We start from the raw sequence: 25619 nt of genomic DNA on the forward strand, positions 1-25619 counted from the left end.
AACAAGCAATTTCCCAGATTGTAGTTTTACAAAGGAAATACCGGGCGCATGAGGAGTGAAGACTACAGGAAGGAAGTCAGAGTAGGCCGCGGTGGGTGGCCTAGACCTCCCTGGGCACTGATGATGTGAAGGGAGGAGAAAGCTTAACTACAGAGATATGTCTGCTATGATCCCACCGAATTTGTGGTCAGGGGTATAGAAGTGATAAGAGTGAGGACAAGGAAAAAGCCATTATGATCCTAATTTAACAGCTTGTATACCTGACTACACAGCTGCATGAATAAAAACAGAGAACATGCAGGTGGAGCTGAGTGAGCAGAAGAGACAGCAATGCCAGTTTCACTAAGGTTAAGGGGACAGTGTTCTTGGGTCTCCCACTAAGACGTTGGGAATAGGGGTCCCAGACCCCAGAGAGAGACTGGATATAAGGGAAGCTGAAGCCCATCACTGGGTGACAGGTACCAAGAAGAAAGTAAAGAACAAGGAGACACCAAGCCCAGAGATGGATTCTCGGGGACCGTTAATATGTAAAAGTCAAGCAAAAAATATCTGGCCAAGGATTGCACCCCAAAAACATAAGGAACTCCTGCAAGTCAATAAGAAAAAAAAGATAATCTAATAAAAACGGGCAAGAGACTCGGGCAGTCACTTCCCAAAGGCCAATATATAAGTGATCAATAAGCACATGGACAAGCACTCAATGTCACTGTCATCAGGGAAATGCAAATTAAAAGCACACGGAGTTACCACTACACACCCATTTCCATGACTAAAATGGAAAAGAGAACATACCGAGTGTCTCAAGGATATACTAGCAGAGCAACAGGGATCTCCTAAGTTGCTGGTGGGATTGTAAATTGATCATCATTGTGGAAACTGTTCCCCAGTAGCTATAAAACCTGAAAATATGCATTCCCTAGGACTCAACAGTTCAACTCCCAGATCTTCAACCACCATGCACTCACAGAAAAAGACACATTAGTGTATTCATAGCAGTACTATCTGTAAGAGCCCCAAAGTGAAAATCACTCACATATCCATCAATAATAAAATATAAAAATATACTGTGATATATTTGCACATCAGATCACTAAAAAACAATAAAAATGAACAATCTACACAACCATATTATGAATCTCACAACCTTAATGTTTGAAGGAAATCAAACAAACACAGTAAGAATACATACGATATTGTTTCATTTATATCAAGCATAAAAATAGGAATAACTAGTCTATGATGTTAAGAGTCAGGATAATGGTTACCCATGGGGGGGGGGGCACAGAAAATGGAAAGGGCACGAGGGGGCATTCAGGCTGCTAGCTGTGTTCATTTTCTTGTTCTGGGTGCTGGGTGCACTGATGTGTTCAGCTGGTGAGAATTTCATTTGAGCTGTACACTGGGATATAGTTAGTTGCACACTTTATGGATATATTTTATACTTCAATGTAAAAATTACATATTTTAAAGGAATGGGAAAAGAAAGAAGCATCATAAAGATAAAGAAAAAAATTAGTAGCTCCAATCCTAGAGAGAACGATGCCTTAAAACAAAAGGACAACATTTGGGGACATCAACTGGCGGTTTTCAAAAGTGTCAATTGCTTCAGAGAGATCAGAAAACAGGAGAACTAAGACCGTTAGATTTGCAAATAGGGTATATTCATTTTGAAGGGAAATGCCACTTAGGACTTTTCCTGGTTTTATAGGAACATGCAAGTAGACATGCTTAGTAAAATAAACTTCTTTGATAAAGGTCTTCCAAAATGAAAGGAAATAGAACTTAGCCTTAGGCAAACATTAACTAGAAAGCATAATCCTTAACTGATTCTAAGACTCCAAAATATATTTTGTATTTGAATAAATGCCTTGAAATTTAGTGTCATCTTGAACCAAATAATCTGAAAGCAGATAAATGGATAGTTTAATAATGACTTAGAAAGCATTCCAAAATATTATAAAATAATTCCAAATCAGATTATAAAAATGTAGCGATTGTGCATCTAACGCTAATATTTTTAAATAATTATATTTATTCCTCAGCGTTGAAGCAATGATGCAACTGTCCTCCTTAATAAGAATTTGATAAAACTTCACAATGACACAGAACTGAGAAATGTGAAATTCTGTCTTTGTCCATAATAAAACAATAAAAACAACAACAAAGGAGCCGGATTTATCCTCCTATGTTTAAACATTCGGGCAATAGGGAACAGTGAGGCATGAAAGAAGGAAACAAATGAGGTGGGGCCTACTAATGCCCAGCTTACTTCCTGGAGAGAGTTTCCACATCGTTCTAAAAGAAGGAAACCTAAATGGAACTTGGTGGGATTTCTGAGTTGAGTAGACAAACTGTGCAGCTTGGGGAGGCCAAGGCCACTAGATCTACAGAGCAGAGAGAAGGAAGCGGCAGAGAGAGGGAGCTGCGGAGATCTGAAGAAGGTGCCCTTTGATGAGTCTTTACTGATATTGGCACATGCGGGAGAGCACTACCAATGCTGGATAGGAGACACCATAAAGGAGCGGGTGGAAAATCCCTGAGCTCTCAGATGGGAGAGACTAGTTCATGCTCCGCCAGACAAAGGAGAAAGAACTAATATATAAGGTATCAGATGGAACTCTCAAAAGGCTATCACCACAATAGTGAGGCCCAAAGTAATCAAAACAATTAACAGGAATCCCAGAATGGATCCCAGAGGGATTAAATTGACCCCAAGTAACTTAACTGCACAACAAATACTAGTTAATAAAAAACAACAAATTCAATAATCAATAATCTAACATTTATAATACCTGACATCCAATAAGATATTGGACACAAGCAGGAAAATATGTACTAATGTCAAGATTCAATTCATTCAATAGAAACAGACACAGAAATGACAGATGACAGAACTAACAGACATTGGAATTAAAATACCTGTTATAAATTTTCTCCCAATATATTTTTAAAAGTAAGGAAATAAAGGGCATATAGATGAAAAAAAAAAAAAGGAAGGCTATAAAAATAGCCAAAATGAAACTTCTTGAGATTAAAAATATACTATATGAAATTTTTAAAAATGAGCAAGTAAAATTAACAACAGATTAGACCTTGCCGAAAAAAAATATCAATGAACCAAAAGACAGAGTAAAAGAAAAATAGAAACTATACAAACTGTAAAACAAAGAAAAAGGCTCAAAGACAATAAACATTAAGTCAGTGAGATATGAAACAATATTGTGTGACCAAATATATATATTTGGAGTTCAAGAAGGTGGAAGTCAGACAATGTTTTTCAAGAATTAATTCAAAATTTTCAAAATGTAATAAAACCAGAATCCCCAAAAAAACATAAATTCATTGAACACAAAACAGAAGAAACATGAAAAAATCAATTCATGACACATTAGAATTAAATTGCTGAGTGTCAGTGATAAAGAGAAAAATCTTGAGGGTAGCCAGATTTTTAAAAGTACACATCGTACACAGAGAAACAATGAATGATGGCAGACTTATCTGAAACAATGCAATCTAGAAGACAAACTAAAGTATTATTTAAAAAGAAAAAAGACCTATCTACCAATCTAAAATGCTATACCCAACAAAATCTTTCATAAATGAAGGTGAAATAATAATGAATTTTCAAACATTTGAAAGCTAAGAGAATTCATTGACAGTAGGCCAGAAACACAAGAAATATTGAAGGAAGTCAACATTTCATGTAGAAGGAAAATTATGCCAGGTAGATATTTGTGACTTCACAAAAGAAATTAAGAGTGTCAATAAATGATAGGTATGTGAGTAGATATTTAAAAAAAAAAAAACACCATTTCCTCATTTTAAAAAATCATCAAAGGACAATTTACTATTTAAAGCAAAAATGATAATAATGTATTGTGGGGTTTACAACATATACAGAGAGAAAATGAATAATACTAGATGACAATCTACTTTTACAGGTTTCTTCTACTAAATGTTGTGTTATAATATTATTTGAAAGTAGGCCATGTTAGTTCAAAAATGTATATTGTAAACCATAAAGCAACCACTTTTTAAAAAACCCAAAAGCAAAACAAACTTGGATATTAACCTATTTATGTAGATAATGTGACCATTAAAAAATACTCCAATAATCCATAGGAAACAAGATAAGAAAAAAATCAGAGAATAGATGGAATAAAGAGGGAACAATGATCAAGATGTTATATTTAAATCTAACTAAATTAATGTTCACATTAAATATAAATGGCCTAAGCACCCCAATTAAAAGTTAAACTGTCAGAATGGATGAAAAATCAAGACCTAACTATATGTTATCCAGAAGAAACCCATTATAAATATATTTTTTAATTGGGTAGGTTAAAAGTAAAAGTATAGAAAACTACATCATGCTAACACTTTAAAAAAAGCTTGAGTGGCAATATAAATATCAAAGTAGATTTCAGGATAAGGAATAAGTACTAGAATGCTTGCTTCCTAATAATAAAACCATCAACTCATCAAGATGACCATCCTACATGCTTATGTACCTAATAAGAGAACATCAAAGTAGAGAGCACTGAGAACTGGAATTCTTTCTTTTTTAGTGCTAATTGCCATTGGGGTGATAACAATGTTTTCTGTTGAGTATTAATCTGCCTTCTTATATTTTTATGTTAATAAATTGTGCATACAAAAAATTGAATCTTATCTCCCATGCCTATGGTTGGGTTACTAGGCTCCATCCATATTGGTCTCCTCAGGGCCTTGGGTCTCCAAACGCTTCCCTACCTCATGGCCTGCAAAAATACTGGACTCTTTGCTGAGAAACTTCATCATCCTTTGCCTAATACTACTAATTCTTTGAATTTCAGCTTAAACATAATTTTTTTTAGGAGTTAATTCCTGGTCTTCTACTTCCCAGACTAGACCCCATGTCCTCTCGGCTTGCTGCATCATTCTTTCCCAGCTCTTAGCTTTTGGTGTGTGTCACACACACACACACACACACACACACACACACACACACACACCACTATATTGTAATCTACAAGGGGATGCCCTACATATAGATGATGCAACCTTATTCCTGGTGCATAATGCCCTGCGTAGTACATCAAAGAAACCCTCAAAAAGGACTAAGTAAATATTTAAAATATATTATGGTTATGGATACATAATTCCTTTAAAGGAATAATATTTAAACTGCACTTCATATGCATCATTGATTACAATCTAAATTCCATTATATAGATGTCAAGGGACAAGAATGAGTGGCTTAGAGAAGGAATTTCTCAGATATCGTAAGAGGAACACATTTATGAGGTTTTAGCTACTATGTGTAAGAATGGGTTTTTTTTTTAATCCAATATTTGTACTGATTTTGCAACAAGGAATAAGAGCTCAATTTTGCTATGTGTTTTACAAAATCTCTGGAGGGGAAAAAAAGAAAAATGTTAATGTTTTACCCAAAAAACATCTAAGTATTGTTTGCAATATCCTCCCAGAGAAGTATTTCCATATGTGTATAGGGAATTCATTTTCAGATAAAGTCCCTGTCCCTTTGGATGGATGAAAGTCACTCTCAAAACTGTTGGCAGTTAAGTGTACATTTTCAGAGAAGAATATAGACTCTATAAGAGTAATATGTATGTAGTTTGCTATGTGCTGCATTTTATATTTTAAGCTCAAAGTTTTCAAAAGGCATGGAAGTGGCTGATGATTTGGAAAGAGCAGAACGTACTGTGGGAATTATGATTATGATTATAAGCAGCAAAGCACATGAATAAACCCAAATAATGCAAATGACTCCTTAGGAATTGGGAGCATAAAATTTGGGAACAAAAATAGAACAAATTAATGGAGAAAGAGCGATGAATACAGATTCACATAAGGAATTAAAATTAAGAAAAGCATCAACAAATAGAGTGGGGAGAAAGCTAACATCATGATGCAGTTGACAAAATTGCTTTCTAGGGATTAAGAGGCTTGTGAGAGAAAAAAGTTTACAAAAAAGAATGTAGAAACATAGTAATATAAACTAAAAACACAAAACAACAATAAAATAAGACCATCAGAGGACAGGAAGAATAAAATGAACTGAAGCCAACTGAATCAACTATCCTATGATTAAAGAACAAAGATGAATTAAAACCAGGGACTTCAATGGCACTCCAACAGAAAAAAATATAAAATCTAAGTCTGGTAGTGAAACCTTAAGCTCCAATGTTAATTGAAAGCATGGAAGTCAATGATAAAATGACCCATGTTCTTAACCTCATGGCTCAGCATCATTTTCGTTTGCTAGAACTTCACCTTGCCCAGGGGCACTCAATTTTCCATCTTGCTTTGGCCTGAGGACTTACATAAGTCTAATTTTTAAAGTAATTTATTTTTTTAGGTAAAGCCTAAAACAAGTAATAAAACAAGTGACCATTCTCATAATTGCAAATATACCCTAAGTCATAAGTGACAACAAATCTTCCAAATGAGAAAGATTCTTAGAGGATTGACTTGGGTCTAACCTGCTCCCTCCAATGCACCAGCCTAAGTTCAAGACCCAGCTACTGCTTCCTCTTGTATGACTTCTCTCGCTCACTCCAGGATGGTAAATCATGGACGACCCATCTGCCACCATTGGCATCTCACTGCTACCATCGTCTTACCTCACTCCCCTCTGTCCTTAGGACTATGTGTAATTTTCTTTACTATAATCTTGAGGGCATTCTAGGGGCAGATGGGTGAACAGTGACAGAGCATGGATGCTCAGCTGCCTCGTCTTCCCAGCAATGCATGCTGTCTCCAGAGCAGTGACATGAAAAGCCTGTGTCTGAGTTCCAGGTAGGACACCCCCCTCTCTCTATACACCACACAGAATGCTGGGGAACATGGCGCAGAACTCACCTGACTCTTTCATCTGTACTCTCAGACCACCTTATCGAGTTTTGCATTTTTTGCCCTTGCTTCCCCATATTGCTAATTCACGTGACTCTATTCATTGCTAAAACACGTTGTACCTTGGATGTACCAAAGGGGACATTACCGTCCTAGTACACCATCTGCTAACACAGAATTGAGTTCCTAGAGAATACAATGAACACTTAAATGTCACTCAAGTCAGGCCGCCGCTGAAGTAGAAAGGGTGTTTCCTTGGGACAGAAGGTGCCATCTTCCTTGGGGCTCTCTGATGAGAGGAGGCCACGGGCTGGTATGTGACCTCTCTGGACTGCTGTGTGCCTTTTACAGAAAAACACAACACTGACCTAGAAGCCTACACCCCGACTGCCAGGCAAGAAAACAAAGACATTTTCAGATATGGCAAAGCCAAAAATGTTAACTACCCTCACCCCATTCAAAAACTACTGGAAGGTAGATCAAAAGGCAGCAAACCAAGAAAGAGGCATGTGTTAGACACAGGAAATGGAGCCTCAAGCACAGGTGAGACACAAAGGGATGTCCAGAGTGACTCTGCAGGGTGACAACAGCAGAAACGAGTCCGGTGGTGCAGCAAGAAGGAGCCCGGAAGAGGTTTCAAAAAATGAATGAGGAAATAAACATCTGGAGGCCCCGGGGTAGCTGCGTGTGGTCAAAGGCATGCCTCACCCTGCTGCACAGCGTTGGGGGTGAGTTAGCTCCACATGCAGTGAAAACAAGGAAACAGAAAAGCAAGCGAGTGTTAATCCCAGGGAAACACAGGCTCCAGTGGATAGGAAAAGTGTTCCTAACATGCCATGCGGCTCAGCTGTAGCAAGTGTTTGCCTAGATATAATAGCATAAACCCTAAATATTAGTTTAACCCAATATCATTATATGGGAAAAAATAGAAGATAAGGAGGAAAGGCATTGGCAGTGCATACAATTAAGTTAAATCTATATATATAAAAAGGCTAATATGCAAAATGTCCCCTCAGGAGTTCGAACGGGAGACTGGGAGTTCGATCGCTTGCTATGACGTGTGCTGACCACCAGGGGGTGGTGCGGAATGAAGGAAGGCTCTGGCCAGCAGCCGGGGAAGGGAGGCCCTGGCTGTAAGCCAGAAGGCACCAATAGGCCCTGATCGCTAGCCAGGCCTAGGGACCGTACTCATGCATGAATTTCATGCACCGGGCCTCTAGTAGATTTATAAGCCTAAAGACATTGTGGACGAAAGGGGCCACATGCTGACCTGACAAGCTCAGGGGAGGCCTGCATGGCTGTCTTGCAAACTCAGAGACCTAAAGTCACCACAAAGGATGGTCTAAATGAAACTTTGACTAAAAGCAGTGATGGTGGGCAGTTACATCCTAGGCCGGTATCTTCACTGACTAGGTCAACCTTTACCTTAACTGGGACTATCTGTCTTTTTGCATCTATAGTAACATACCCTTGAAATGTCTAAGTAACTTGTAACTTCCCTTTTTCTGGACTCCTCGGGGCACAATCAAATGTCCTGGGCGCCAGGACAGAGACACAAATTCCTTCATTATCATGTAAATTGTTCCTGCACTCACCTAAGCGTGTGTCCATCATTTTACTTTTTAACCAATCCCAGGGGTTCCCCCCCCCCCCCGCCCCCGCCCCCGCCCCGCTTTGCTTTATCCCACCTCCTTAATCTATCACCAATGGGTTTCATGTAACCCACCTACGTCCCTCCTTTGACTGCAATGTATAAATACAGATGTAACCCGCCATTCTCCAGAGCATTATCTCAATTCCTTGAGGTTCTGCTTCCCGGCATATGTCAACAGTTTGGCTCAAATAAACTCACAAAAATTCTTTACAGGTTTCAATTGTTGTTTTTTTTTTACGTTAACATTACTAAGGAGGAAAGGCATTGGCAGTCCATGAAATTAAGTTAAATAGATTTATAAGCCTAAAGAAATAAGTATTTCAGTGTACACAGAGAATTTGAAAATACAGGAGTGGGCAAAAGTAGGTATGCAGTTGTTCATATGGAAAAAGACATGCAGGTTATGATCATTACAATAGCTCTATTAACTAAAAAAAAAAAATAAAAAAAAAAGTCACAATGCAGCTGTAAACCTCCTTTTGCCACCTCTGGTGCAGATCTGAATATTAGGAGGGCCTGCCGGGGCCTCATCGCCTCACATTACTCTATGGTCCATGCTCACTGTTCCTTCTCTGATGCTACCTCCTCCTCATCCCCCTCGCTCATTCCAGGCTCTTTGGTCTTCCCACCTTCCCTGGAGCATCCCCATAGGCTTGACTCCTGGGTGTGTATACCCCTGTCTCCCGCTGCCTGGGGACCACCTGGCTCCTCCCTCCCCTTTTCAAGTCTTTGCCAAACCATCTCCTCCCCACTGAGGCTTCCTCTGACCTCAGTGCCTCCACCACAGGGCGGTCTCCAGGCTTTCCACAGCATTGATCCCTCCTGTGTCCTGCATAATTCACTTGTTTATGGTCCTTTCTGATTGTCTCTCTCTCCCTCCCCTTCAAATTTTAGTTCCCGAAAGGTAGATAGTTGGTTGATTTTATTCCCTGCTATATCTCAATAATTACTTCTTGAAAACACGACTGTTTGGTTCCGTTCAATTAAATATACACAAATAAATCTCAGAGAAATGGAACCTTTTACAATTTGCCCTTCACTAGAAGTGATTCATAATTCCGCCTGTGCGTTTGCAGAGCATGGGGCCCATCCCAAAGCATTTGTTGCCACCCCTGTCTCATTCAATCACGGAGTGTTACGGTCACACCCTGTGCTAGGTGACAGGACAGAGGCCTAGCGTATGGGTCAGGGCAGTACAAAGAGGAGGGTGCCCCTCACTCCGGGAGGTGCCTATGTATTTGACATTAGCGGACTCTCTAGTTATGCGGCTTGCCAGCCTCATTTCTACCAAGACAGTATCACCAATGCATTTCCCAACCTTAAATTTAGTTTAAATCTATCCTTACGGCCTTGTTTTGGTTGTAACTGAATAGCTAACATTTATTGAATGTGTACTGTGTGCCAGGACCATGCAAAGTACTTTCGTACAAAACCTCCTTAACCCTCGAAACCAATCTTACAGGCAGTTGTCATTGCTATTGTCATGTGAGAGGAGAGAAACCACATAAGCTTTGGGCTCTGCAGTAAGGAGCAGACCTGGGATTTGAGCCCCGGACTCATTTGAGCAGGGCCTGGGTTAGAGCTCAGACCTCCTGAGAATGAGGCTAGTCCCGGGCTCGCTCCTCAGAGGGAAGCAAAGGCACCTACAATTCTGTGTTCAGTTCCTTAAAGGTCAAAATCCTCAAGTCAGACGCCTCGGACGTACCCACTCTTGCCATATAATGATTTCCAATTCTCATCACAAGACGTGCTGGGCCAGGAACTGTATTTCTCGGGGCTCATTGCAAACAAAGCCTTTCTAACCGAGTCTTGGTCATCTTTCATCTCTGTCATCACCTACCTCCAGCCAGACTGAGCTCAGCAAGGACATCCTTAAACTAGAACTGCACACACACAAAAAAATCTAAACTCTGCCACTGAAATGTCTTTGATTATGGCACTTATTTCCTTTAACTGTCTTCTTTTTTTTCTTTGTTCTAGAAAATCCTAATTACCTTCCTTGCTGTAGTTCTTCCCCAAATTAAAACTGTGATTAAGGATTGAAACAACCAAACCAGAAAACGCGGTGTTCAGAGTGGTTTCCTCTGAAGACATCCCCGGGGCCGAATCCCGGTGAAACGCAGCCTGTTCAAAACACACCGAGGCATTAGCGCTCATTTACAACTGCACCAGGCCTTTCCAGCTCTCGGCTGGAATTCATTAATTCTGACAGTTTGCCTAGCACACTAGAATGGGTTCGCTGAGTCATAGAAACTGCGATAAAAAGAGAATCCCCACCTTCTCCCTGCTATCAAGTGCTCATACGAGAATGGGGTTTGAGCAGTTGCAAGGCAACCAGACACACCATTAACAACCCCAGAACCTATGAGGTTTCACCCAACGGAACCCTCCCGGCCTCTGGAATCTTCTCCTGATGTGCGCCAACCAGCTGTGTCACGGGCCCGAGCAGCCCTGGGGCGCAGACGGAGGTCTGAAAACAGAGTCCATTATCCCGCCCCGGGAATCTGACTGGATTTGGATGTGACACTTCATTCGGAGGAGTGTCCCGGAGGCATATCTCTTCCTGAAGGCTGGGGCTGCCGTGGGTGGCTGGCTGCTGCCAAATGAGTGCTCCAGAACAGTTCTAAACTTAAAGAAGGAGGACTTTGAAAATATTCCCTTCGCGGTGGCTTCTGAAGACCAAATTGAGTTGTGATGTCTGGAAGTCTCACCGGAAAATTTTAAATTAAGCCAACCCAGGCATCACTCATTTCCAAGAGGGAGCGGGACGACAGTGCCAGCCTCAGCCTTTCCCGGTGTTTGATAAAAAATCAGATCTTATTTGTAAAGACAAACTAGTTCTAAGCTGAAATGGCATGACACGGAGGAAATCACGCCCAGCGAGCTTGGGATCCTGTTATAACTCTCTCCACATGAGAAGTACCTGGTGTGAGATGTGGATGAGAAAGTTACCAAAGCAACACCACGTGGGGGAGAGGCAGGAAGAGGGACAGGGATAGGAGCTGGCCTCACAATACTCCCGCTTCTAGATCAGCAGGGTCCTCATTTGCATATTTTGGGATGGCTACCGTATCATATTAACTGCAGTGCATGCAACCCACTCCTGACTGACGCCCCACGTGGACACCATTAGGAAATACGATAAAGCAATTCTATTACTATCAGGAAAAGTTGGCAATGGAAAGTAAACCCAGGGTCCCAAGGAACCCTGATAGGAACTGTTCCCCTGTTGGCCTGGAGATGAAAGGAAGGCCGCTTCCGCCCAGCGCTGAGCCTAGGGCTGCAGTGTTTCAGGACAGTGAGACTGTGGTGCAGCCACAGCCTTGAAGGTTGACTGGTCGATGGTCAGGTTCCTACGCCTTTTATTAAGAAGCATGAAATAACTGGGGATGCATATTGCCCGGCCTTGGACTAGATATATTGATTCTATAAGTTGACCGCCTTGGAATCTCCTTCTTGAGGCATGTGGGGTGGGTCCTGCAACGAATTACATATTGGCTCTAATCCCTACAATAACATAGAATTATTGAGACAATTTCAAGTGAGCACGGATGGCAAGATAAATTCCTTTTTGTCCCTAAACTGGTCCTAATTAGCTGCAGGTCCCCTATAACTGGAAGATTATAGCTCAAATCCAAGTTATAAGCATAAGAATGATGAATTCAGATCACTTTTTGAGAGGAATCAAAATGTGAAGAAGGCAGTAGATGTGACCATTATCACTATTTAATGATGCCGTGTGCTAGGACTGGGCGTGGAGCCAGCCCCTCGGAGATGACGGTCACCGGCTATTGTTCCTTCCACTTTAAGTCTTTGCTTCCTGTGCTGGGGAAGATCTATGCATTTGGCAGGTCAGGCGAATGCATAAAGTGATCTGGGGACATTACACCAACAGCTAAAGTTTTATATGGAAAAACGTTCGCATCCATTTTTCTCCCAACATCTGAGAAACACGTTCTCTAAAATCAATACGACCATTCACCCATGAGGCCATTCTATGCCCAGGGCTGTGCCAGCACGGGGGTGGCATGGGGTAGAGGGTGCAGGTAGGCACTGGGGGAATACAAAGCCAGGTAGCTGCTGCCCCTGCCATGAGCCATAGGTGACAGGAATGACAAGAAGGGAGGATGGAGAACGTGGGGAGGAGGAGGCGCAGATGGAGCTGGGACAGAGCCCGGGAGGGCCGTGGATGCTGCCCGCTAGCTATTTGGCAGTTTCGATCCCCACTGGGTCTCTTCTTCCACGTGGAGGTTCCTCATATTGAGAGGTGACTCTCTACTGAGGGGCCGCTTGGCAATGCCGGGTGACACTGTTGATGGTCACACTGGGGGTTGGGGTGCTACAATATGTAACGACCAGAGGCCAGGGGTGCTGCTAAACCTCCTACAGTACACAGGACAGGGCTGGCAACAAAGATTAATCAGCCCCGAAAGCCAGCAGCAGCATGGCCGAGAAACCCTCATTCGGAGGGCCATACCCTCGGGCTTTCTGTCCTTCCCTCCATCACCCCCGACAGGAGGCGAGTTTGGGAGAAGGAGGGGCACATCCTTCTCCCAATTAGATGTGCGAGCACTTGGGCCTGGGGATGCACAGCCCCTGAAGGAATTGGGAACTCGGCCTGAAGATGGAACCCAGGGCCTCAGCTCTAAGGAAACTCGAAGTAAGGCTCTCGGCTTCAACAGCTTCTAAGGCGACCAGACTGTAGGGCTGCTCTAAAGAGCCTTTAAAATATGCTTTTCATTGAAAACGTGTAACTACGTGTGGTGATGGAGGTTAACTAGACTTACTGTGGTGATCATTTCACAATATATACATACAGTAAATCTAGACTGTGTTGTACACCTGAAACTGATATATGCTATATGTCAATTACATCTCAATTTAAATATTATATTATACTAGGAGCCCAGTGCATGAATTTGTGCACCTTGAAAGGAACTGTGGGCTGCGAGGCTGTGGTGGGCACCGGGGCGGGTCTCAGCCCATCCTCTGTGTTCCCACCTGGGCCCTCCTGCGTGGCCCCTGGTCCCCTGTCTGCCGGCAGCCCTGCTCCTGCCACCGTTGCTCCCACGCACTGACTGCGCTGGCCCCGCTAGCACCCGCTGACAGCACAGAGCGAGCGGGGCCAGCGCCAGCAGCAGGTGCAAGTGGCAGTTGCTGCCCCGATCGCCCCTCTGGAGCAGGGTGGATGGAGAAGCCCTCAGGGGCAGCCAGAGCCAGCAGCCACTGCTCGCATCTGCTGAGGGCGCTGAGTGATAGGAACTGGCAGCGGGTGTGAGCAGCGGCTTCGGCACCAGCTGTGGGTGCAAGCAGCAGCTCCAGTGCCAGCAGTGGGTGTGAGAGGCAGTGGCCAGCCCCAATCACCCCTCAGGAGCAGGGGTAGGTGGAGAAGCCCTGAGGGGCGACTGGGGCCAGCAGCCGCCGTTCACACCCGCTGACAGCGCAGAATGATCAGAGTCGGCGCTGGGTGCTGACAGTGGGTGTGAGCAGTGGGTGCAGCTCCAGCTGACAGTGGGTGCAGCTCCAGCGCCAGCAGCAGGTGCAAGCACCAGGCGAGACTGACTGGTGCCCCGCCTTGGCCTGGCACCCCCGCTCACTGCTCCACCATCCCACCGTGGTCGACGCCTGCCATGTTCCGCACTCTGCTGCCTGCTGCCGACGCTGCCATGTTCCGTGCGCACCTCTGGTAGTCAGTGCACATCACAGCGACCGGTTGTTTGGTTGTTCGGTTGTTCCGCCATTTGGTCTATTTGCATATTAGCCTTTTGTTATATAGGATTAAAATTTAAAAATTATATTTTGGGTGTGTTTTATTGTTAATCCTCACCCGAGGAAATTTTCCCATTGATTTTTTTAGAGAGTGGAAGGGAGGAGGAGAGAAACATCGATGTGGGAGAGACACATCAATTGGTTGCCTCCCATGGATGTCCACACAGGCCATATGGTTAAAGAGTGGCAGAGCCACACTCAAGCCAGATCTGTGGAATTCCCCAGCCCGGGCTTTCCTTCTATAACTAACTCTGAGCTTATGATCTTAAATAACACAGATGATTTCGGCCTCAAGTTATCCTTTCCAACCTTCTTTAAAAACCTAAAAAGTTGGAAATTATCTAAATAACCCATTAGAAGAAAATGATTAATTGTGGAGCATTGGTTTACTGGAATGTTATGGATCAAAATTACATTTAAAAAGACTATGAAATACTATAGAAATATTTAAGATACAATGTAAGCAGAAAGCAAAATTGTGATTATACCATGATTTCAATTCGAAAAATAAGTTTATATGTGTTTATTTAAAAAAAAAAAAAAGACTATAAGGAATGTTCTAGAATTCTGGGAGTTAAGACTATAGAAAATATTTCCCTTGTCTAATTTCTTGATTTTACTAATGGATGGCTTTTACTAATGGACTCCTGAATTCTGTCTGTTAGTTGTAAAGGTAGGTTTTGATTTCACTGTTATACGGGAATGATGACTATGATAAAGATCACACATTTTCTAAAAAAGCTTTATATGGAAATCAATCAACATTTTCCGCAGCTATTGGAGGAATGTGCACGTAAAAGCCAGCAACCTCTCTGGGCAGTGATTCATACGTCAAAGATCAGCGACTAATTACAGGGCTGATGGCTCCAAGTATCAGTGAGGGGAGGACCACCCTGGGTCAGCCTGGCCTCGGTCCCTCTGCTTATGAACCTGAAACCAGGAGGGAGAGCCTGGGCAGCTCCTTCTGACGGTGTGTTTGCTTCACCCGACGTTGATGGTACCAACCCACTTCTTGCTGGCATTTTCTTGAACCGTTTTGCTTGCCGGGCTGCTCTGGGCTCTGTCTAGCTGGACAACAAGGGGACCTAGAGCAAAATTAATTTATCTAAGCCTCAATTTAGTTATCACTAAAAGGGAACTAAAATGAGCTTATATTTATGCAAGTAAATATGTATATTTAGTGTAATGCCTGGCCAATAAATGTTCAATGAAAGGCAGTTAGTATTATTAGTAATAAAAGAGCAGCAGTCATCAAGACCGTATGTAGCCGAAACCGGTTTGGCTCAGTGGATAGAGCGTCGGCCTACGGACTGAAAGGTCCTAGGTTCGATTCTGGTCAAGGGCATGTACCTTGGTTGCGGGCATATCCCCAGTAGGGGGTGTGCAAGAGGCAGCTGATGGATGTTTCTCTATCATCGATGTTTCTAACTCTCTATCCCTCTCTCTTCCTCTCTGTAAAAAATCAATAAAATATATTTTTAAAAAATCAAGACCGTATGTAAACTGTTTGCTCTGCTCACTTAGGCTGAGGAGAGGATTACCTTCCCCCCTCTCTTTATCTTTCCTTATCTCAGCTGTTGACAAGGAGAAAGGAGGGGCCCACCTGGTCTAGACAGGGGACAACAGCATAAAGGGAGGAGCCTGGCCCCTTTAAAGGGAAGGGTGGGGTCCGGCCCCTGAGGACTCAGACAGAGAAGCCCACCTACGTGGGGGCGGGGCAGTGACAGAGAATCTTGTATAGGAAAGAGATGTGTTCACCAACAACCTCTCCCTCCCTTTTATCAATTTCCCATCAACGTATTGGTTTGCTGGGTCAGCCATAGCAAATACCATAAACAACAGGGATTTATTTTGTCACAATGCTGGAGGCTAGGAGTCTGAGGTCAGGTTTGGTGTCTTCTGAGGTCTCTCTCTGTGGCTTGTAGATGGCCATTTGCTCTGTGTGTCCACACCAGGGGTCCTCAAACTTTTTAAATAGGGGGCCAGTTCACTGTCCCTCAGACCGTTGGAGGGCCAGACTATAGTTTAAAAAAAACTATGAACAAATTCCTATGCACACTGCTAAGTCGGCTGCTAAGCAGGACAGGCATCGGTGGCAAAAACACCTGGCGGGCCAGATAAATGTCCTCGGTGGGCCGCATGTGGCCCGTGGGCCATAGTTTGAGGACCCCTGGTCCACACAGTCTTCCCTCTGTGTGTCCATGAGTCCTATTTTCTTGGTCTTAGAAGGACACTAGTCATCTTGGATTAGGGCCCAGCCTAATGACACCCTTTTACCTTAATGACCTCTGTAAAGGCTCCATCTCCAAATCCAGCCTCATTCTGATGTGCTAGGTGGTAGGTCTTCATATAAGAACACTGGGGGGAGTAGAGGGTGGGGAGACACAATTCAGCCCATAACACTGAGGATAAAATACAGCTTTTATTTCCCACAGTCACTGTGTCTCTTAAAACTTGTAGATTAGTTTTCTCCAGCAAAGAAAATCTACTAAATCGGGCAAGGAGTTTAGTCTCAGCTGCTCATTCCACTTCAGTCTAGTTTTCAGACATGGCTTCCAGCAGCCAGGCCACTGTCCCAGGTGGAAACCCTCTTCATGAAAGCCCAGCTCAGGAAGAAGCAGTGAGGCCTCCTCTTGCCATGTGTAGACCAAAAGCCCAGCAGGCCTTTACTAAGAAACAGGAAGGGTATCTTGGCTATGGAGTCCCCCCTGAGGAGCAGGGGTCCCAGCCCCACACCAGGCCCCCAGCCCGGGGTTCCAGCACCAGGAGAGAAGTCCCCGGAACTCCTGGCTGTGAAAACCAGCGCTACAAGCAGCCCTCTGCCACCCTAATTGCTCAGCCGGTAGCAGTTATAATTGGAAGCAGAAATCAACTGTCACTTTCTCTGTCACCCCAAATTCAACCCATCAGAAAACCCGTTCTATCTCCTGGAATCATGCCCACCTTTCGCCATGTCCATATCACCTGTCGTTAGCAGTGTTGCAATGACCCCTATCTGTCTGCTGCCTCATGTCCCGCCCTCATTAGGTCTACTTTCACCGCAGTAGCCAGAGAAACCCTGTCATATAATAAGTCATAAGTGTCATATAATAAGTCGCATCATGTCAGTCTGCTCAAACACCTGCAGTGGCTGCCATCTCCCACTTCCTCTCTGTTCTCATCAACTACTGCACCCCTTGCTTCCCCTGCTCTTGTCACAGTGGCCTCCTTACGACACCTGAAACACACGAGACACAGTGGTGCATGCTGTTTGCTCTGCCTGGAAGCTCTTTCCCCAACACCTCCGTCAGACTTATTTCCCTGAGCATCATACCTGCTTGGCGGACTCTCTTCCTCACCTCCTCCAGGGACTCACCCAGATGTCCCCTTCTCAGCCTCCCTGTCTGAAAGTCCACACTGTAATGCCACATCTCCCCTAAAATTACTCTTCCCCTAACATTGCTCTTCTTTGGTGCTTCATTTTTCCCAATGCCCCAACTCTAACACAACGGGATACATATTCTAGGTGTCTTCTTTATTGCCCCTTTTCATTTCCTAGAATTCAGCTACCTTAGGGCGTGGTGTCTGCCTGTTTTCTTCTGCTATATCCCCAGCACCTAGAATCAATGTGCGACACACAGTAATCATCCTCAAAGTATTTGCTGAATGGACGGACAAACGATACACATCATCATGGATAAATCTCAAGGCAATAATGTTAGAGAGAACAAAGCTGGTCCCAGATGAACCCCTCCTCTGTGGTTCTAATCACCTAAAGTTGAAGAACACACGCATCTTAGCAAGATGTTCCTTAGGCTACAAACATCCGTGACCCAACCACAAAGAAAAGCAAGGACTAGCTAACATCCAATTCAGGAGAGAGGGTCCCTCTGTGGGAAGGGATGTAATTGGAGGGGACACAGGGTTTTCAAGGACACCCTTCTGTTTCTTAAATTAGATAAGGAGCTTCTACATGTTTATATTTTCTTAGTGCCGTGGTAGGCAAACCGCGGCTCTCGAGCCACGTGCGGCTCTTTGGCCCCTTGAGTGTGGCTCTTCCACAAAATACCATGGCCTGGGAGAGTCTATTTTGAAGAAGTGGCGCTAGAAGAAGTTTAAGTTTAAAAAATTTGGCTCTCAAAAGAAATTTCAATCATTGTACTGTTGATATTTGGCTCTGTTGACTAATGAGTTTGCCGACCACTGCTTAGTGCAACACATTTTTAAGTTGCATTTCAAAAAGACGAGAAAAATCACTTAGAGCACATCAGCATCATCACCTCTCCAGAATCCAATATTCAGAAGATAAATGCCACCCCCACCCCCACCACCACCACCCATTGATCTGATGATCTGTCCTGCTTCCTCAGCTGTAGAACAAACTCACGGGGCTGCAAACCAGGCAGCTTTTTCTTGGCTGCGCAGCCCAAAGGATGACACAACTCATCCCAGGATACTGACCCCCAAGAACAGTAAAGGCAAGAAGAAGGGGAAGGTTCTCTCTTATTTTGCACCCCGACCCCCATGATGAGAAAATTACCAATTCATTACACAAACCTCGGGGTTTTACCGAGCAGCAGGAGGGTCTTTACGCTGAAAAGAGAATGGGCTCCCAAAGACTTTGCCAAGAGTGGGTGGGTGTTTCCTTTCTGAGCTGTCTCTCCTTTTCTGAAGGGCCAGCTCAGCACTTCCTCCTGCCCCGAGGCAGCTGGGCCCCTCTCTCACTTACACGTGGGTCCTCACCACACGCCTGCAGCTGGAAACTAAGTCATGAGTCAGAGGCTCCATTAAATGTTCTTTGTTAGGAAAATTACCTGTGGCTGACAACTTGGCATGGAGAGCAAGATGACCTGAGGCAATATTGAAAAGACATGCAGTTAATGTAGAATATTGTTCTAGCACTGGATAAGAACAGATGTTCAACTGGAGCCCTGTGGGTAAAGCTCAAGGAAGTAACTAAATGCATGAATGTAGGAAGGAGGGAAGAAAGGAAGGAGGATGGGAGGGAGCAAGGGAAGAGGGGAAGGAAATTCAGAAGGAGGGAAGGAGGGAGGGAAGAAGGGAGGAAGGAAGGTGTTTTGTTCTCTAATATAGCCACAACAATCCTATATAATAAAGATGTAATATGCAAATGGTCGTTACACCATGAAGTGTAACAACCGGACCACAGATCAGCAGGAGGGTGGGGCAGTGAGCTACAAAGGGCCAATGGAGAGCTACAGGAGGGGGCAGGGCAGCAAGCTATGAGGAGGGAGGGGCGGGGGGGGGGCAGAGGGAGTTACAGGTGGGGCAGTGGGTGGAGAGCTACTAGAGGACGGCAGCGAGCTACTGGCGAGCTACTGGCACACAGATTCATGCACAGGGCTACTAGTTATTACATAATAGACACTCAATAAATATCTGTCCAATGAATGAAGGAAACGATGGCTGTCAAGTGACAGGAGAAAGTGTGGCCCCAAATCTCTAGCCCCTTGTCAGGGATGCTCCACCTGAATCACCATCAGCCCTTCAGCGTCCACTGCGCGAAAAGCTCAAATGGAAAAGCATTTTCCTCTGACTCCTGCCAGCCTGTGGATGCTCCTGCTACACGGCAGGTGTGTGACGAGCACATTGCGTTATTTCATTATTAAATGTTTGAGGAGAGTATCTACTAGGACCCTCCGAGTTAGAGTATCAGGAGGTTTTCCTTGGTCTGTCAGATCCCAGGAAAATGACCTTACTCCGTGGAAACTTATAACTGATGAGTCCAATGTGGTGACACCTTGGCCTGGATCTCGGGGTTTCAGAAAGCCTTGGATTGGCCAAAACCGTGCTCCCCAATATGGCAGCCACCAGAACGTGTGACTATTACGTTCCAATTCATCACAATTAAATAAAATTAATAACTCCACTGCTCAGTCATTCTGACTACATTTCGCCTATGCCCAGGGGGCTGCCAGCCACTGAATGGCTTACTGTTCTAGAACATTTTCAGCATCACAATATGAACCTTCACTTGGGACTGTGCCTCAGTGGATGGTTAGGGTAAACCAGCTAGAAATTCTTAAAATCTCCAAAAGGGCTAAAATAATTTAATAAGGATTATGGAACTAAATAAAAGACATGAATCATAGTTTAAAGAGCAAAAATATACACGAAGCAACATTTCATGGGGGTGCGGGATGAATAGATCCTCCACTTAGAGATGAAACAACAAATTTATGCAAAGAGCAAGCAGATACAACTGACACTATTTAGACCTGTATTGTACTGGATTGAAAGCAAATGCATTGGTCAAGAAACAGGCTAATCCATTTACCAACTAATTGGATTGTTAGGTGCACATTTCTATCAGAGTAGCCCGAGGTAGCACTTCCAACTGATGGTAGTAATTGCTTTTAAATAACCTTAAGATGAGTACAGTCATCTTACATGGCCTACTTAACTCCTTTTCCTATTGTAGAAATCACGCTATAGATCAGGCTAATAGGGGACACACGCCTCATATGCATACAAAGGACAATTGGCAGAGTCAGAAGGAAAAGGGTAACGAGAGGAACTTCGTAGCATGCATGGAGACAAAAATCTGAGCTGCCCTTAGAGCAAAGCCGGCCCCCATCACTGTGAACACCCTTCCTGATCTACAGACGCTGCCCCTATGACGTTAACATGACCGAGACTTCACCCTGGGCAGAAAGGGAAGCCGCTGTGGGAGGCGTTCTCACACTCTGTCACCGAGAGACCCCCACACTGTGTTTGCAACAGAGCACTAGGGGAGATCAAAGCAAAGACGGGCATGCAGTTCGTCCACCCCATCCAGTGGGGTGATCTGAGACAGGCAGGGAATGCTACCCCTGGGCCCCGGCTCCTGCCAGCCTGCTTCCTGGTGGGATCTGCCTCCCGCTGGCCCTGCTGCCTGGGTGGGACTTCCTGTCTCCACCAGGTCACAGGTCACAGGTCATAGGTCGGGCGGCAGGTGTAATCTCCCTCTAGCTCAGAGTCTGTGAGCCCCTCTGCACCTTTATTAGGAGTTGTTTATTCTCCAGGGTAGTGGTCGGCAAACTCATTAGTCCACAGAGCCAAATATCAACAGCACAACGATTGAAATTTCTTTTGAGAGCCAAATTTTTTAAACCTAAACTTCTTCTAACGCCACTTCTTCAAAATAGACTCACCCAGGCCGTGGTATTTTGTGGAAGAGCCACCCTCAAGGGGCCAAAGAGCCGCATGTGGCTCTCGAGCCGCAGTTTGCCGACCACTGCTCTAGGGTGTCTGTGGCCACAAGTGGTAATCTCCAATTAAGAACAGCAAAAGCACTGTCCCCTGAGAAAGGAATGTGAGGCTCTAGAAAAAGGAGGGGGGGGTTCGGAGGCATGAAGTCGTTGCCATAGGATACACCCTGCACGATGGGCCTTGTAAGAGCAGCGAGAAGGTGTTTTTTTCCTGAAGAAATTAGCTCAGGGCCGTTTTGCTAGAAACAGGCTGCGTATCTGCTGCAGACCCTGCAAGGCGGGTGTTTGTCTGTCTTGGTGTCCCCGCCCGAGGCTGAGCCTTCTCACGTCGCTGCCAATGAGTTTTACTAAAGGCTGCGAAGGCCTGGCCTTCCTTCTGCTCTGTGTCTCCCTGTCCAGATGCCCCCCATTTCTCATCTACACCCCTGGTCAGTGGCTGGGAAAATCATTAGCTTCCCCTGCCCTGTGCAAACCATGCGGCCTCCTTCGCCCCACGCCACACCCGTGCGTGGCAGCCACACCCCACCCTGCTCGGACCCAGGCCCGGGAGGCAGGCAGCCAGCGCTGGGGTGACAGCTGGCACGCCAGCCCCTGGGAGTACAACGTTTTAGCACTTCATAAATTTCTAACAAGGTTTCCAATTGCCGCCGCCTCCCTCCTCTCGGCTCCGTCAACTAGCGCACGGAGGGGAAGGCTTATTAACGCTGCGGCGGGAAGTGCTGCTGGTGAGATTGCTACTTATTAAAAATAATGAACTGTTGGGACAAAGTTGCAGAGTAAGGAAATGCTCCCCGTGCCCCCCACAGAGGAAACTACAAAACATCCTCCCCATCGCACATGCACTTGGTGCGGACGGATGTACATCCCAAAGCGCGAGGCACGGATCAGAACGGGTATCTGACACGTGACATTCTTAAACCTAAGGGAGGGTGGCATCATACACTCAGCGCTGTGACAGTACAGAGGAGGAACATGAAGGCTGGCTATCAGCTGTAAAGTAGGTCATTTCGGATTCTTCTCCTGCGGGACTTTTCTCTCTGGGGGAAACTGGTCTCCGGTGAGGCATTCCGTGGAGAGGAACCAGCCTCGCACCCCTCCCGCAGGGACCGCCTTGCCTTCTGGGTTTGATGGCCATCGCTAATTTTTACAAACAACAGCAACAACAATACACCCTCTTCGTTCCGCGGCGCCCTGTTTGAAAAGGAAAGGTGCTGGACCGGGAATGTGCCGGACTGAGGGGCGGGGAGCCCTGGAGGAAAGGAGGGAGAAAGGAAGGAAGATAATGCACAAGGAGTCCCACGTCCACAAGAACACGTGAGAGAGGGCGAGGGACTCAGATCTGCAAATTGCCAGAGAGGAGAGCCGTCGCGGATGTCAGGCGCAGCGCAGGGCAGACCGCCAATAACATGGAAATAGCTGTGTGTGGTGTCAGGCGGGCGCTAGACTTACACAGGGGACCAGTTATATAAATGTCTAATCACTTCGCCAGTTATATAAATGCCTAATCACTGTGCTGCACACATGAAACGAATGTAATATTGTGCATCAACTGTAATTAAATTGTTTTAATAAAAAATATTTTAAAAAGTAAAGAAAAGCTTGTCAGCAGCCCAGGGGACGGGGTGAGTTCAGAAAAATGAGAGAGAAAAATGTAAAGACTTGGCCTCTGAGAACGGCACCGCACCATCCCTGCTTCCGTCGCACAGGCACCCGGCCTCGGCCCGTAGGTGTGTCTCCTACACCTCGTCAGCCTGAATAGCAGGGATCGAACCGGACACACGAACAGAAGGGGCAGAACCAGAGCACGGCCAGATCCTGCCAGGGACCCGGGTCCAAATCCCTTTGAGCAGGGCCACGGCCAGGCACCAAGCAGGCACTGGGCAGCCAGCAGCCGCTAGACGCACCCCGGGCAGCGGCCACTCCCCCACGCGGGGGTCTGGCTCCCCGATGCCTGCGGGCTTTCGCAGCCTGAGCAGGTGAGCGTTGGGGTGACATAGAAGGAAGCCTGGGCAGCCAGGGTGGGAGGCCATGCGAAGAACACCGCCCCGCCTGCGGGAGGGAGGGTCAGCCCTCCCTTAGGACCAGCCCCGCGACAGAGAGGAACAGCCAGCTCAGGCCTGGGCGTCGCAGACAGCGCCCGGCTGCACTTCTCAGGCGGCACGGGACTTGGTATTAGTCCCAGCCCCGCTCCGAGCTGGTCCTGGGCAGCCCGGTTCGTTGACAGGAGGCAGTGCCCGTTCCGCAGATGGCGGCCCGTGTGACATTTGGGATCTTTTGAGCTGCATTACCCATAGTGACGCCACATTGCCAGTCAGGTTCCTTGGCAGTGTCTCTCTCTCCCTCTTCCTCTCTCTCTCTCTCTCTCTTCTTCTCTTCTCTCTCTCTTTCTCTCCTCTCCTCTCTCCCTCTCTCTTCTCTTCTCTTCTCTCTCCTCTCCTCTCCTCTCCTTCCTCCTCTCCTCTCCGCTCTTCTCTTCGCTTCTCTTCTCTCCTCTCCTTTTCTCTCTCTCTCTCCCTCTCCTCTCCCTTCTCTCTTCTCTCTTCTCTCTCTCCCCCCTCCCCCTTCCCTCCACTAAAAAATATATTGCATTTTATTTTCCCTACACATGCAGAGGTTTGGTGACAGGGTCAAAGAGAAAAAGAAAAGGAATAATAAAAGTGTGATTAAGGAGAAATGACTTACAGAACACTCCAGTGTTGACTAACAATGGCAGAAAACAGAAATGTGGATTTGAGAAATTCACCCAAGCTCTTAGCACATGGCTGTTAAGTTCATTAAAGAAAACAAGGTCACCCCAAGCCCACTCTGCACCCCAGATGGCAGCTCTGAGCCACTAGAGGGGACCCACCCGCCTGCCCCCTTGCTTTACAGTGTGATGCGGCCTTTGGGGGCGGCGGGGTGATCATCCTGGGAACAGCACCCTAACCTGCTTCGTTTTCACCCTGCACTTTCAGGCAGGTCTCCACGTGTCGTTGTGGGCGTTGTCGGATCTGATGCCCGTGGAAATCACATCTTGTTTTCCACCAATAGGAACCATTATCCTCTGGCCCTCCCACAATTCCTGCAGGCAGACAGGGGAGGACAAGTGACCAGCCAACATCTGGGCCTAATGCAGAAATCCGACTCGAGTTTATACGCATCAGACACAGTTTCCATTTCCAGGTGTTTGCACGGCTCGCTGAACACCGCGGCACGGTCTTTCCCGGCAAATTCAGAACCCCATCTGCTGTTGGGAGCCCCGGTGACCTACATCCCCGACCTGGAAGCGTTCCCAGGTGAAGGCAGGTTTCCTGAGGAACATGCTGGGCAGAGGGAGGCCAGCAGTTACCAGGAACAGCAGTGGAGCCTAAACCCTGGGCAGAGTCTGGGGGTGGGGGGGGGTGGGGGGCGGGATGGAGGAGTTTAGGGAGAAGGAGACACACGCTGGAGGAGGTCTATGTGAGATGTGGCTGAAGGTTATCCCACAGGGAGGCTAGCAGAAGACTGACATTAAATACGGTAGGTGAGGACCTCCTTCAATGTCAGGGTGAAGTCCTTCGGGGCTAAGCAATCTCCAGAGGCGGGGGGGGGGGGGGGGGTGGGGGCTGTGTGCCCGTAATGACTCACTGGAGTCTGCACCTGGGGAGACCAGCTACTTTCAGGCTCCTCATCGCCTGGCACACCAGCTACTAAAATTCTGCAGCACACCAACAATTATACTTTTGGCCAATCTAACAAAAAATAGATATACTTTTGATTGATTTACAAAACAATAGTAATTACCTATGCTTTTTGCTCCAAGGTGACGTTTTAAAAAATCAGGTGCCTATACTTGTATGTAAGGATTTCTGGTACCAAGAATTAACCAATCAGACGCAACCTTATTATGCAGCGTGACCAATAAGATGCAACTCTGTTACATGACCTATATATTTATTTATGGTCCAAGACAGAACATTCACACTGGATGGCTACTGCTACATCGGCTGTTGTCATTTTTTTTTTTTTTTACAAACTAAGAGGAAAGATGTCAATGTCCCTAAATAGTCAGGTGTCACATGTTTTAAAATTTCTTGCAGCACACAGGTTGAAAATCACGCTTTTAGAGGCTCACCAGGTCCACCCTGACCTCTGCCATCTCCTCTGAGGCTGAGTGGCCAGATCTCCCTCAT

The 25619-nt window shown here is 45.6% G+C and overlaps 1 long non-coding RNA gene across 1 annotated transcript; it reads right to left on the minus strand.

Moving 5' to 3' along the window:
* Nucleotides 1-16753: 16753 nt before the first annotated feature.
* LOC129147679 (uncharacterized) lies at nt 16754-20060 on the minus strand. The gene is made up of 3 exons (XR_008554960.1): nt 19747-20060; nt 18815-19107; nt 16754-16947 (listed from the first exon to the last, which is right to left on the minus strand). It is a non-coding gene; the product is annotated as an uncharacterized LOC129147679 (long non-coding RNA).
* Between the last annotated feature and the right edge of the window lie 5559 nt (nt 20061-25619).

The sequence above is a fragment of the Eptesicus fuscus genome, chromosome 3 (assembly GCF_027574615.1).
Source record: "Eptesicus fuscus isolate TK198812 chromosome 3, DD_ASM_mEF_20220401, whole genome shotgun sequence".
In the NCBI taxonomy this organism is placed as follows: Eukaryota; Metazoa; Chordata; class Mammalia; order Chiroptera; family Vespertilionidae; genus Eptesicus; species Eptesicus fuscus.